This window comes from Schistocerca serialis, chromosome 6 (assembly GCF_023864345.2).
Source record: "Schistocerca serialis cubense isolate TAMUIC-IGC-003099 chromosome 6, iqSchSeri2.2, whole genome shotgun sequence".
Lineage (NCBI taxonomy): Eukaryota > Metazoa > Arthropoda > Insecta > Orthoptera > Acrididae > Schistocerca > Schistocerca serialis.
The window spans coordinates 515,830,609-515,846,047 of record NC_064643.1 but is presented as its reverse complement, the minus strand read 5'-3'; positions in this window follow the sequence as shown (position 1 = coordinate 515,846,047).

The following is a 15,439-nucleotide window of genomic DNA, read 5'->3' as shown; positions in this document are numbered from 1 at the left end:
GTCGCTTCTCTATGACAGAGTTGTTACTCTCCTTACTCGAGTAACGATCTTTATTTCGTGGACGGTATTCTGCGTCCGCCGTGAAGGCAGAGAATTGCAGGTACGCCAAGTAAGTCATCTGAACAGAGGCCAGTGCTCCAGCGAACATATCATTGGTGCAGTACACCAACTGGTGTCCGTCCTTCAATAAATGATATGCACACTCCAGTTCTGTGGCTAGGGACAAACCGCAGTAAATATCATGAGTTCCATTTGTCTGCCCATTGAGCGTTTTATGAAGGTGCTAGTCAGGGTGGAGGTCTTCTGTTTTTCACCACTAAACAGCATGATCCAACTTTGGGTCCGTCTAATTACGGGGACGCGGTCTAAAGAAAGTCAAACATATGTTCTGTCAATCTGGAAATTACATGCAGTATAGAATCCGATATCGCGTACTTCACATTAATACGATTTTTGAACTTTTCGTGTCTTTTGAGAATAAATAATTTACGGAATCCACGTCGTGATTCATTATAGTAGCATTCCGATAGCAATTATTGGTTCGATGTGCTGAACTGAAGTAAAACCACAATACGATACGTCGTTGTATGGAAATCTCTAGGTGTAGGTTGTTAATGGCAGGGCCAGCTTAATCATTTGTAGGCGTGAGAGCTCCATTGCGGAGAGAGCATCAGGCAACTACACATAATCGAGTATGTTATAAACACCACGGGGTTTACAAATACATGTGTTAATACTTCGTTGTGGTTAATCTGCCAGGCTTCTTAAGAAGCATGATTGTAGGTGTTTATCCCGCTGCAACCTCGGCAACGAACACGGCCACTGTTTTTGGTAATGGGAGAAGTGACTCTAAAGGCACCCTGTTCCAAACAGGTGAAAATATCATCTGTAAAGCTCAAGAGTGTTCACAATATTAAGCTGACCCTTTGGTCTTGTTCGACTACTTGTAGCTGGTGTACGCCACATGTCAACAAGTAAATCGGCCAGCAATCAAGTCGTTGGCGTCAATAACCAATTGACTGTGTCGACTGCAGAGCTCTAAACACTTGAATTTGCTGCAGAAACAGGAATAGGTTCAAATGACTCTGAGCACTATGCGACTTAACTTCTGAGGTCATCTGTCGCCTAGAACTTAGAACTAATTAAACCTAACTAACCTAAGGACATCACACACGTCCGTGCCCGAGGTAGGATTCGAACCTGCGAGCGTAGCTGTCGCTCGGTTCCAGACTGTAGCGCCTAGAACCGCACGGCCATTCCGGCCGGCTACAGGAAGTGCACTAATGTCGATGGGGACAGTGGCGTCATCTGCTAACACCATAAGTTAACCATTTCACGTCGCCTCCACCCAGAGTTTATCAATTTCTTCCTTTTTTTTTGGCTTGTTAATTTCTATTTTACTAATCACCCTGAGTTTGTACCTATTCTATTCATGTTTGCTTACAAAATGCTTTCTCTACTCGTGCACGAATAAATTTGGGTTTTTAAGAAAGTATTTACATTTTTGAAAAATTTTATATGTTTACCTTGTTACCACATGCTGTGAGTTTCCTGGATTTTATGACATTTAATGCATTTGTTTTGTTTTCCAGTTTGTCGTCTGCAACCATATAGTACTGAATGTAGTTACCTGCTTCCAAAATTTACAACTGGGCGTGTTGTGGAAGACTGTGTGTGTGTGTGTGTGTGTGTGTGTGTGTGTTTCCAACATGTTTCACTTGCTTTTATTGATTTTCGCATTATCTTCACAGTGCCTGCATTAACTAACTTTTCGTGTTACTGTATACAAATTACAGAATCAAAAAAGCAGTAATTAAATAAAATTCTCTCTCCCTCCCTCTCTAGCTCTCTTACACACACACACACACACACACACACACACACACACACACACACACAATCTTCCACATTGTATTAGTTGTTGGTAGCCATAATCATAAACACCCAGTCGTAAATTTTCGAAATAAATAATTGTTCTACATTAATTTCTGCATGGTTGCAGATGTTAAGCTGTGAAACAAAACAACCGCATTAACTGACATAAAATCCAGGAAACCCATGGCATGTGGTAACAAGGTGTGCGTATATACAATTTTGTGTGTTTCTCAAATATGTAAATACTATCTTAAAAACTCGAATTTATACGTCTATAAGCTTCAACGAAACATGTCTGAGAAATAAAAATAAAAATATATATTGCGTTTCGCTGAAGGCAGACGCTCTCCAAAAACAAATCTCTTTATTTTACACTGCAAAAGGTGTAAGAGGATTTGGTATATCTCCTACGAGTGTTCTTCCACAATAGAGGCCAATTATCTGAAAGTAAAAAGTTATTTCTGTTTTGCAATACCTGTACAAAGAAGACGCCTAATATGTGGCACTGGCTCTGAGCACTATGGGACTTAACAGCTATGGTCATCAGTCGCCTAATATGTGCATAAATAATAATGCAATTAGTTGAAAAAGGTTTTTAATGACAATTGTTTCGCGAAAAAGACGGGTTTATTTATCAAGAAAATAATTTTCGTTCATATTTGGTCCTTAAAAAAAGACACAAGAATTAAAGCAAAAAGAAGCTCTGTACTGATTTCTAAATATTCTTTAATGAGCTCTAGTGCGTATTTTCCCGAGAAAATAAATGTGAACTTTTTGAAATGTTTGAACGATGATTTTCCTTTCCTTTCATTCACATGTGGACAGTTTACTTTTCCCTTCTTTGTCAAAAACATCAACTATGAATTTTCCTTTCGCCATTAATGAAACCCCGTTACCATTGCTTAGTTCTGTTACTATAGTCCGACTTTTTGTAATAGCGAAGATTCCTCATGGCTCCACTTTCATCATTCCGGTTTCAATTTCACAGCAGACACTTCTCAACAATACACGCAGTCTTAGGCCCCTACATGCAAAGGGTAATGGCCACTCGTAACAGATGCGACTCGGTACAGGAATCTTACGCTAGGATCGCTGCAGGAGTCTCACCTACCACGAGTAGTCGATTGAGACATGGCAGCAGCTCGTGTAAGAGACGCTTTCTGTAGAGCGAATTATGCTCAGAAAGCATAAGACAACAGCCTCTCAGACAACATCAGAGATGAACACGCATCTACAGGAATTTATATTACATCACATACTCCATACTTGCAACTTCTTATTTGAACAGGATACTGCCGTTCTCACAAGTCGTGGAAGACTCCTATCGAAGACGTCATCACGTGTCATGGGTGTTATCTAGGGACGAGACTGGATTTATAGCCACTGTAGGCGGTCCTTACCGCACTATCAAATAGAGAATCTAGCTGTTGTCATACATTGCGTAGGTCTCGAGGACCGCGGGGTTTCATCACAGACTTCTTGATGATAATCTTGGTAGTCTACTGTTACTTTCTCTAATTATATTTTCAAATACCTCCGGTAGGGCTACTGTGATAGAGAATGCTGATTGTCGTGCTCAGGAATCCAGCTGTTCCAAATGTGCAAAATGTAACATTAACATACTTTGAGCACTTAAAAACATATAGAGAACACAAGCGTCATAGAATTAAAAATGATTATTTTTCAGTATTCTGAGGAACAAATTTCGTAATTCGACTAAAGTGACGCTGGTGCAGTGTATTTACATCTTGTATTGACCACGTACTGTCACGCCTCCATTACAACTGCTACTGACATTTAGTTCTTTTTGATTTTATTGCGTTAAGTCTGTATTGGTTTTCAAGTTCGCCTTATTCGAGGAATAGTAGAGTGGCAAAGGAGAAGTACCTTTCGATATTATCTTTACCATAAGTGCCGTAATATAGTTGCTGATTTTGTTCGATAATTTTTAACCTGACACTCAGCTTAATTCAGTGAATCGCCATATCTCTCTGTGAACATTTTCTCAAATTTCGTTTTCGAGTAAAAATCGTGTGAAAACACGTGAGAGTGAAGTACAAAAAGGCATGGGAAACAGTGTGTGTAGTTAAGACACAAAAAGAAAACGCATCAAAGTTGCCCAACTGGACGAACAGCGTGACGTGTTGTCGATCGATAAGAGGCATAAAACCAAGCCGATTGTACAAATCCGTCGATGTGACTTTGTCCAGCGGCACATCACTAATCGAATATGGTACTAATACCGTGCTGCTTGACAAGATTTTGTTAAATATATATGAGTAACGTTGCATAGCGAACTGAAATCGAACGAGCACCTGAGCTCGCTAATAGATAAGGCGAATGGTCGACTTTGGTTTATTGGGAGAGTTTTAGAAAAGTCGTAGGATTATTTTTCCTACTGATCTGCCTTACCTAACATTCTTCTACATTTAGAACAAGCTGCCATTCACAGTCTCAAATAGAAATTCTCAGTCCTCTTCCTGCAGCCCCTCGACATCACTTTCCCACGCAGTACAGCGTTACCCGGATTGCTCTTCATCCTATCCGTCAGAACGCACGTGTACATAGCGAACAACAGAGATCCTAGCACACTTCGCTGGGGTACATCTGACGATACACCTGTCTCTGTTGAACACTCGCTGTGCAGGATGACTAACTGGGTTCTGTAACGTACGAAGTCTTTGATCCATCCACGTATCTGGAACCTATACCGTATACTAGGATATCCATTAAATGCAGGGTATCGTGTGTGAGGAAGGGGCAAACTGCGTTTCGCACGAGCCGTGCATTCTAAATCCATATTGATTTGTAGATGGAAGCTTTCGTTTCTCAAGGAAATTCGGACATAGAACGTGCTCAATAATTCGGCAGAAAAGCGATGTTAAGGACATTGATCTGTAATTTTGAACGTCTGTACTTACCCCTATTATATACACGTGTAAGCTGCGCTTTTATCAATGACTTGGGACTACAATGTGTAGGCGGCAAAGTTGGCTGTGATACAGCGCAACTTCCTTATCCCGGCCGGAGTGGCCGCGCGGTTAAAGGCGCTCCAGTCTGGAACTGCACGACCGCTACGGTCGCAGGTTCGAATCCTGCCTCGGGCATGGATGTGTGTGATGTCCTTAGGTTAGTTAGGTTTAAGTAGTTCTAAGTTCTAGGGGACTTATCACCACAGTAGTTGGGTCCCATAGTGCTCAGAGCCATTTGAACCATTTTTTTTTGAACTTCCTTATCTCTGCAACATTCAGGCAATGACAGTGGTGTAATAATTAGTCTGAAAGTACCCATTCACAGCCCGATCGGTCTGCCGACATTGTGCCGACCCGTTCGCTGACCCGTCCTGCTGTGCGTAGAGACCAGCGACTGCATGGCGGACCTCAACCTGCCTGCGCCGACAGATTACGTAGGCTGCCAGGTAGCAGTCGGGTCAGGCAGGTTGAGGTCCGCCGGTGGAACCCAAAGAAACTAGAAACAAACAGGTACTGTATTCTGGGGGGTCGCGTTGCTATCGGCCATCGCATATGACATCAGAGGGAGTAATGTTCGTGGCTCCAGCTCGCGGGCCTTTTAATACTGTCTACTATGGTCTGTGTGAGTTTTTACACCAGCCTCATGAAACATACTTTGTAAAATGCTAATGTACATTATTAAGCATTGAGTAAATCTAAAATTATTAAATAAGCAATTGTATCCTACAATAACAGCTAACTTCAGAGATTTAATATTAAGAGTTAGAACATCTTACTGTATTCGTAAATACTCACTACAGCTCAGGAAGGTCATGAAGCAACACACAGAAGATTTTTCTTCGGGTCAAGATTTTTTTTTCTGTTTTAGCTTGTATGCTCAGATGCTTTATTCTAATGAAGGTTCTTGGCGTTAGATAGGGAGAAACCACTTTGCGATGCATTTCGGGAAACTTTGATGTTACTGTAGATATTATCTTTTGAATCATACTGTCACACTTACCAACATATCGTCTATGAAAACTGCATAATGTCACTTCAAACGCGATTATTGTATTGAAGGAGTCAATTGACGGAGAAGTGAGCCAAACGCTGAGACTACGGAGATCCAGTCATTACGGGTGAGTTATAGGCCCGTCAGTCTGGAAACGCGCGACCCCTACGGTCGCAGATTCGAATCCTGCCTAGGGCATGGATGTGTGTGAAGTCCTTAGCTTGGTTAGGTTTAAGTAGTTCTAAGTTCTAGGGAACTGATGACGCCGGCCGCGGTGGCCGAGCGGTTCTAGGCGCTCAGTCCGGAGCCGCGCGACTGCTACGGTCGCAGGTTAGAATCCCGCTTCGGGCATGGATGTGTGTGATGTCCTTAGGTTAGTTGGGTTTAAGTAGTTCTAAGTTCTAGGGGACTGATGACCACAGATGTTAAGTCCCATAGTGCTCAGAGCCATTTTTGAACTGATGACATCAGATGTTAAGTCCCATTGTGCTCAGAGCCATTTGAACCATTACCGGTGACGTAACCTGAATCAGAACAAGTTACTCTGAGACTGAATCCAAGGATTTATCATTTAAGACGGAATCTGGACTGTGTGAAACACTGTCTAATTTGTTGTTTTATTGCAGAAGGAAACTGACAACTGACTTTAAATAATGAAAATGGGAAGTCATCCACCCATGAGTACTAAAAAACAATCCGCTAAATTTCGGTTACACGATAAATCGCACAAAACTAAAGGCTGTAAATTCAGCTAAATACTTAGGGATCACAGTTATGAATGACTTCAATTGCAACAATCACATAATAATGTTGTGGGGAAACAAAGTGTGGGTCGCGATTTATTGACAGAGCACTTGAACATGCAACAGGTCTAGTAAAGAGACCGCTTACACTACGATTGTCCGCCCTATTCTGGGGTACTGCTGTGCAGTGTGGGGCCCACATCAAATAGGCTTGGTCTTGAGCATCGGAAATGGTCAGAGAAGAGCAGCTCGTTTTGTACTGTTGTGAAATAGGGGGGAGAGAGCCATGAATGTAATGCGCGAATGAGGGTGGCCATCACTTAAACAAAGGCATTTTTATTGGGTAGTAGGATCTTCGCATGAGATTTCAATCACCATCGTTCTCCTCCAAATGCGAAAATATTTTATTGGCACCTACCTACGGACAGCAATGATCATCGTAATACAGTAAGAGAAATCAGAGCTCGCATAGAAAGACTTAGAGGTTTTTCGCGCTTGCTGTTTCAGAGTGGAATTGTAAAGAAATATCTTAAAGGTGTTTAAGTGAACCCTCTGCTTGGCACTTAACTGCGAAATACAGAGTAGTCGTGTGGATGTAGAAGAAGCACATTTATTTGCTTTCACAACATTTTTCAGATACTTGGCTTGCAAGATCCAGTTACTTCTTCTCAAAGCGTAGTTTTCTGTCTTTTGTATCTTAGTTTTTAATCTATTTCGCGTTTAACAGTAACGTCTAGCTTAATAACTACTTCTGTGCTGGCCGACTGATTTAATTAAATTATCTTCGGAGGTAAAGCATCTAAATCAGACAGCGTACTCTTCTCTTTTCATGTTGGTGATCTCCGTAAAAATCAGTGCACGATTAATTCCAAAGCCAATAATAAACAGAATTGTTTTTCTAAAGAGGATGAATATCCGGCGTTTATACGTTCGTTGTCCTTGCTGGATAATCTTTGATGCATCTGCTAGGTAATTTGAATTTGTGATGACACAAAGTCACTCTAATTATCTTTTCAAAGAAAACCTCAAATGCTCTTCTGCTGTGTCCCGTTCATAATTTTCGGGAAGGGAGTAATCTCAACAAGTCCTTGCATTATTCACATTGACAGGATTAGTTTTTTTACAGGAGTGACACCCATTTGCACTGTAGTTCTGTCTTCTTTTGGAAATCGATGGTAAATAACATCTGCAGTTTTATATGAAACATTTTTGCATTCAGCAATAGCACAATGATTTCCATTTGTGCTCATAGTACTACAAATCGACATTCAAGAAGAGCAGCTAATAAAGAAATGCGTTCTATTTATCTCAACCCAGGGATTTGGGGATTTGCTTTCATTAACAGTGCACGTATATTGCTCTCGCCTCCCACTTCTCCTTCCCACATTCCTGATGACGTCACGCTGTTTCGCCAGCAGTCTGTTGTTACGTTGCCATTTGTTACGTTATATATAAAAAAATTATACATATATTTTATATATTTTTATTCTTAATTTATCAGCATGAATTTTTTTTTTTTTTTTGTTAGTACATGATTCTTTCTCTCAGGGATATTACTGAAGGGCCGCTGTTATTCATGTACCAACCTTAGATTTTGAACGTGGTGACTAAAATATAGTTGCCGTTAACTGAATTGAATGTAATTTTGTTAAGCAAGGTTCGAGAGAATTTCGATTGTTGACGTGGAGCGGCCAAGATAAAACTTACTGAACTCATGGAACCTGTACAATTTAAAAAATGGACTTTAACGTAAATTAATTACCTGTTGCAATTTAGAAAGGTTCTTACAACGAAATCTCTCGCATTTACAGTTACTGTTAACATTTTGAATAATAAATTAATACTTCGGCGCGTAATGGCGGACCAAGGGTTGCATCGGAAGATGAGCTTCCCGCAGAGAAAATTACGAAAAAATGTTTATTAAAAATAATTAGCCACTGCGACCATTTGGGGTGACAACTATTACAAAGAAATTAATTTTGTGATAACAGTTAGTTTATTTTAGCAGAATACCGTATAACTTACATAAAATGTGTGTAGCCGCTCAATGGCTGCCTTCCGTATCGCGAATCAAAACAGTTTGAGTACCACAAAGTACGTCCTTCCTCCTCGGCCGCACAATCGCGTCTCTTTTGGATCCTTTTTTATTTTCATAGACATGTTTTAAATAAAGATGCTATTTTTAAATTATCGCTGCATATCAGTTGTTTCAAGAACGTTAACTGTATCTTTTATACTAATTATGTTCCTAAAATACAAACACATAAAATACAAATAATTTTTGGTTCACCCTTAACAATATTGTTCACTGTTTACAACCGATAAAAATGTCAATATTTATGTGACGTACCGTCACACTGTGCAGGAATCCAATATGGCATGCCGTGGGTCGAACCGACGAACCTGGACCATGGACCAATTGCGGGCGGCCGGAGTGGCCGTGCGGTTCTAGGCGCTACAGTCTGGAGCCGAACGACCGCTACGGTCGCAGGTTCGAATCCTGCCTCGGGCATGGATGTGTGTGATGTCCTTAGGTTAGTTAGGTTTAATTAGTTCTAAGTTCTAGGCGACTGATGACCTCAGAAGTTAAGTCGCATAGTTCTCAGAGCTATTTTTTTACCAATTGCGGACCCATTGCCCACACATAGGCGAATGGGTCGGGGCACACCCGCTCAGTGGACGGGTCGGCCGACTCGCCCGCCTGTTTTGTGATAACAGAATAAAATTTTTCGACTTCCCGAAGTTGTATCTGCCAGTTTTGGTAACATACAACAGAGTCGTGCTCGTATGGTGCTCCCCTTTCCGCGTGCGCAGGCTGTTTCAGAATTTTGCAGATCCCTCGCAGCGGCGTTAAGGGCGAATGTGTCTTGGGCGAGCACCTGTCAAGCAGCAGCGGCGGATCACGGCCGGTGACGTCAGCGGCTGCGCCTGCGCATGCGCACAGCGACCCAGCTGGCGGCCGGCGCCTGTTGGCGGGGTCGGCCGCTCGGCAGGTATTTATTTATTTACCGCGCCCGTGGCAGTCGGGGTGCGGGTTTTACTGCCTGGCAGACCACGCGACATGGCCCGGCGGAGCAGGGCAGCAGGCCCAGGCGCGGCCCGGCGCGGCGCGGCGCTGCTGAATATTTATTTGCTCCTAACATCTCTATTATCGGTCATTTATCACGCCGCAGTTAAGCTGTTGAGCCTGTCCCCTCGCGCGCGCTCTCGCTCACTTAAGATTCGAGCTACAGATTTATGCATCTATTTTCGGCTGGCCCTCCCGCTTCAGAAATTGGCCATTAAGATTCTCATTTGTGTTCTCATTGTTTATCCAGCGTTATCTGGATAAAGCACTGCCCGCCGGATATTGAATACGCTCGGGCCGCTGACGTTCCAGACGAGGCCGTCGTTAGCGGTCAGCCTGAAGCGACACAGCTGAATGGTTTCGGCTTGACGATTCGCCGTAAAGATCTTGCCATAGCACAGGCGCTGAGGTGAAAATGACGTCCGTCTCTTGTTACATCCACCACAAAAGGTATGCTGCAAATGCTGCATTACGTTCCTTTGCATCACACACAGGAGCGCCTACGATGGTGTACCCAACGACGAACCTGGGTGCACGAATGGCAAAGCGTCACTTTTTCGGATGAATCCAAGTTCTGTTGGTCGCATCTGTGTTTGGCGACATCGCGGTGAACGCACATTGGAAGCGTGTTCAAATGGTTCAAATGGTTCTGAGCACTGTGGGACTTAACAGCTATGGTCATCAGTCCCCTAGAACTTAGAACTACTTAAACCTAACTAACCTAAGGACAGCACACAACACCCAGTCATCACGAGGCAGAGAAATTAAGCGTGTATTCGTCATCGCCATACTAGCGTATCACCCGGGTGCCATTGGTTACACGTCTCGGTCACCTCTTGTTCGCATTGACGGCACTTTGAACAGTGGACGTTTCATTTGAGGTGTGTTACGACCCGCGGCTCTACCCTTCATTCCATCCCTGCGAAATCCTACGTTTCAGCAGGATAATGCACGACCGCGTGTTGCATGTCCTGTACGGGCCTTTCTAGATACAGAAAATGTTCGACTGCTGCCCTGGCCACCACATTCTCCAGATCTCTCACCAATTGAAAACGTCTTGTCAATTTTGGCCGAGCAACTGGCTCGTCACAATACGCCAGTCACTACTCTTGATGAACTATGGTATCGTGTTGAAGCTGCATGGGCAGCTGTACCTGTACACGCCATCCAAGCTCTGTTGGACTCAATGCCCAGACGTATGAAGGCCGTTATTACGACCAGAGGTGGTTGATCTGAGTACTGATTTCCCAGGATCTATGCACCCTAATTGCGTGAAAATGTAATGTCAGTTCTAGTATAATATATTTGTCCAATGAATACCCGTTAATCATCTGCATTTCTTCTTGGTGTAGTTATTTTAATGGCCACTAGTGTAACTTAAACTGGATGTTTTGAGGAAAGAAAACGAAATACTGTGATTTATTGGCAGAATACTTGGAAAGTGTAACAGACTGCCTACACTACGCTTGTCCGCCATCTTCTGGGATAGTGCTGAGCAGTGTGGACTCCGCATCACATGAGATTGACGGAGAGCATCGAGAAACTTCAAAGAAGAGCAGCTCGTTTTGTATTGTCGGGAAATAGGGGAGAGAATGCCACGTATGTGATACACAAATTGGGGTCACAATTGTTAAAACAACGGCGTTTTTTGCTTCTGCAAGACTCTCTCACGAAATTTCAATCATCATCTTTTTCCTCCGAATGCGCAAGTATTTTATTGGCACCCAACTAGATACGGAGAAATGATCATCGTAATAAAACAAGAAATCAGAACTCGCACAGGTACGTTTAAGTGACCGTTTTCCCCGCGCGCTGTTCGAGAGTGGAAGGGTAGAGAAGTAGCTTAAAGGAGGTTCAATGAAACCTCTGCCTGGTACTTAATTCTGAATTGCAAAGTAGTCATTTAGCATGTGACTTTGTAGGCTTTCCCGGCGTAATAATTCTTGAAAGTCTCTTCGGGTTTGCTGCTGGATCCTAAAATCAACTCTATTCGATATTTCGCGGGACTCATCAGCAGAAGCAGCATCCTCCTGAAGATGGCGACCAGTTGGATCGACGAAATATCGAATCGAGTTGATTTTAGGATCCGGCAGCAAACCCGAAGAGACGTTCTTGTCATACAGCAGTAGATGTAGAATCAAGTCCAGCTGTTACAAGAGGGAAAAGAGCATCTTTCAGTGTGAGGCTGCCACTACTAATGCACTAGCGAAATGTCGGAACTGGCTACGAGTGAAAACTGTCGAAGAATGTGACTGCGTGTCGGTGCGGGTGGTATCGATCTATGATATCACACTTTTCATGACAGGCTGTGTTCCTCACTCAGTGTCAGAGAATGGTAAATGGGTAATCAATGAACTGCTGGTTCGAATCTCGCTGTTGTCTTCTTTCTTGACCTTTCTTTTTTTTTTTTCAAACGTTAAATCCGCTAAATATAGGCAAATTAACACATATTTACCATTATTTTAACGAAAAGTGTAGGTATTATTGTTTCTAAACACATTTCACACGCACTCCTAATTTAAATTCTTAATGATGGATGTTTTGTAAAAGACTGTTAATAAAGATTGTTTAAATTTTTAAAAAGTTCGAGTATGCTAACAAGCTTATACAAAAATCAATAGTTAAGAATTTATATTTGCAATGAAAAATGAAATTTTGTGTGTGATATGTAATTATAAACAAGAAGATTTGCGTTTTTCATAAAAAATTATGTTTAATTATGTGCTAATTATCATATATTTGATGAATTTTATTTTTAAATGATGTAGGCATTCCGAAAGACTTAAAAGGTGAAACGAAAAAAACGAAGACCATAGCGAGATCCGAACTAACGATCCATTGGCTACCCAGTTGCCTTTGTCTAACGCTACAAAGGTGAAAACTTTTTTCCACGAGAATGTTTGAGAGTTGAATGAAACTGTTGGGGATATTCAAACGAGAGTAATTCCAAAAGTAAGGTCTCCTATTATTTTATAAGTACCTTGACCTGTTTATTTCTACAATGGTTTACGTCAGTTTACAGCTTGAACATTTAGCTATTTTTCGACATAATCACAATTTTTGTCGATGCATTTTTGTAGGCGCTGTGGCTGCCCATGTCATACGAGCTCGCCACCGTGCTGTTCAGGAAGTTATGAACCTCTTCTTTCACCTCGTCATCGGAGCTGAATCGCTCTCCGGCCAAATGTTCTTTTAACCTAGGGAGCAGGTGATAGTCACTGGACGCCAAGTCAGGACTATAGGGTGGGTGGGGTGATTATGTTCCACTCAAACTGTTGAAGGGGAGCAACGGTTTGCCGAGCGATGTGTGGGCGAGCGTTGTCACGGAGAATGTGTACGCCCTTACTCTACATTCCCCTTCTCCGGTTCTGAATTGCCCGCTTGAGTTTTTTCAGAGTCTCACAGTACCTGTCAGCGTTAATTGTGGTCCCAGCGATTCAGCTCCGACGACGAGGTGAAAGAAGAGGTTCATAACTTTCTGAACAGCATGGCGGCGAGCTTGTATGACATGGGCATACAAAAACTGCCACAGCGTCTACAAAAATGCGTCAACAGAAATGGTGAATATGTCGAAAAATAGCTAAATGTTCAAGCTATAAACTGATGTAAACCATTGTTGAAATAAACAGGTCTACATACTTTTAAAAAAATAGGAGACCTTACTTTTGGAATTACCCTCGTATTTTGTAAGGTGTCAGGCAAATCCAACACCTTCCATGAAAAACCATGACATGATAAGCAAATCCAGTAGTATGTCACATAGCTCCGAATAAATCGTGACATTAAATTAACCAAAGTAATAGGAGTAACGAGTGAGCAAATGGAATACCACAGACTACACAAGAATGCCTAAATGCATGTCATACGTTCCCACCGTGAGACAGACGCAGTTCCGAGGGAAGAAACGAGAACAGAAGCCGAGAGCAGAACCGTGTTAAGGTAGAAGGCCCTACGATAAGGGACGGGCACCCACGTCGCCAGCTAACCGACAGGACCACCCCCAGCCCATGTTAAAAGCTAGAGCCCTCCAGAAGAACAGTATAGATCTTACGATAACACTAAAAGGGCCACACCAGCCGCAAGTGTTAGCGTGAGACTTTTTCGCGTCTCTGTTAAAAACATTGCCCCACCACGAAAAGTATAACGTTTCTCATTGGATAGATTGAATTTTTGTAGGCGGAGCTTAAGGTTAACATTGAGACCCTGATTGGTCAGATGAAAACACAGCCACATAGTTTTTTTTAAAACCAACTTCGGTAAATTGTAGTAAAGAGAAGTTAGAAAGGAGTTGCTTCCGAGACGGCGAGATGTGAGGAGCTGCGCCGCCCTGACGCTGCCTAAATACCGCAAGGTAATGAACGCACGCGATGCCGCATTTTTGAGCGCATAAGGCTTCACTCAGAACTGCTGAAGTCTCATCTCTTACATTCCCTTTTTACGTAATACTAGTGTCGATCGTCAATTGAAGCTCATGGTATTCACATTTGCTATGTAAGTTAAAATCTGAAACGCGATGATTTTTCTGTTATATAATTACTGAGAAGCCACATCAGCAATTTACGACAATTTAGATAAGTAATTAAAGATAATTGAGGGTCACTGTAGACCATTTTGATAGTTTTCTCTTTTGTGAAACTTAATTTAAACCTAGATTATAGATGTGATATGGCACAGGTCATCCTTCGATCCATTGTAGAACTTGGAAACCCACTCAGGGAATATTCGTTCACATTTTTGTTGAACGCAGTTGGTTTTTATCATCCCGTACTAAAACATTTCCTTTTATCAATAGTGCAATTTATAAACAATGTTTTGTGAGTAGAATAAAATTTCCAATGGTAAACTTAATTGCTTTTTCGACGTTATCTTACCAGATAACTAAAAATAGGAATGCCTTGAACCCCGTCCACTAAATTTAGTTAGTATTAAGATTCTTTTACAGGGAGTACAGTGGAGCTGACGCTGAAATCATTAAGGATTTGATTATATCATCGCTAGTCTCACTGAACTCTTCTGAACTCTACATGTCATGTGTGGTCCACCTTACCAGCAACAGGTCCCAGGTTGAAACTAGTCAATTCCCTAAAAAACACGCCCAGAGCGTCGTTGCGCGAAAGTGGTAGGGAGACACGACTTAGAACAAACAGAAACCACGCGGAATGTTAGAATTTCAGCTCTAAATTTGTACCATAAATATTTTTTTAAAAATCACAAAAATCCAGTTGTCGGTTGGTCTCCTTGTTAGATCGGTGTTCGAAATTTGCTCCAGTTATTACTGATCAAAAGAGCAGAAAAGCGATTAGTTCTGTCAGGTGCAGTGGCACTAGTAAGGTTTGAATTGCTTGGACACGCTTGCGCAGCCTCGCCAGAGAAGCTGGGCTGCACAGAGAAGAATCAGAGGTGATCTTTGCTCTGCCAAATTTATCTGTTGATTGGTGACGAAAGAGGGGGAGACAGTCTGACAGTAGAGCTTTAGTGCTGGATGTGAACAGCCCAGTTTTGGTTTAGTACCAGTAAGTAGCAAACAATGGAGATTTTTGGGAAATATATTATGTGTTAATGGAAGATTTACTGTGGACAGAAAATAATTGATGTACGATTATACTTTTGTGAAGAATGGATTACAGGTGATGATTTTGTTTTATTTGTGGTAGCGGTTTGATACGCAGCATTCTAGGTTCGTCAGATATCCAGATTCTTGCTTTTCATTTTTTCATTAGGATTTATGGATCTTTTGCGTTAAATGGATTTAAGAATGGCATTTAGGAATTTTTTTAAGGAACGATTATAC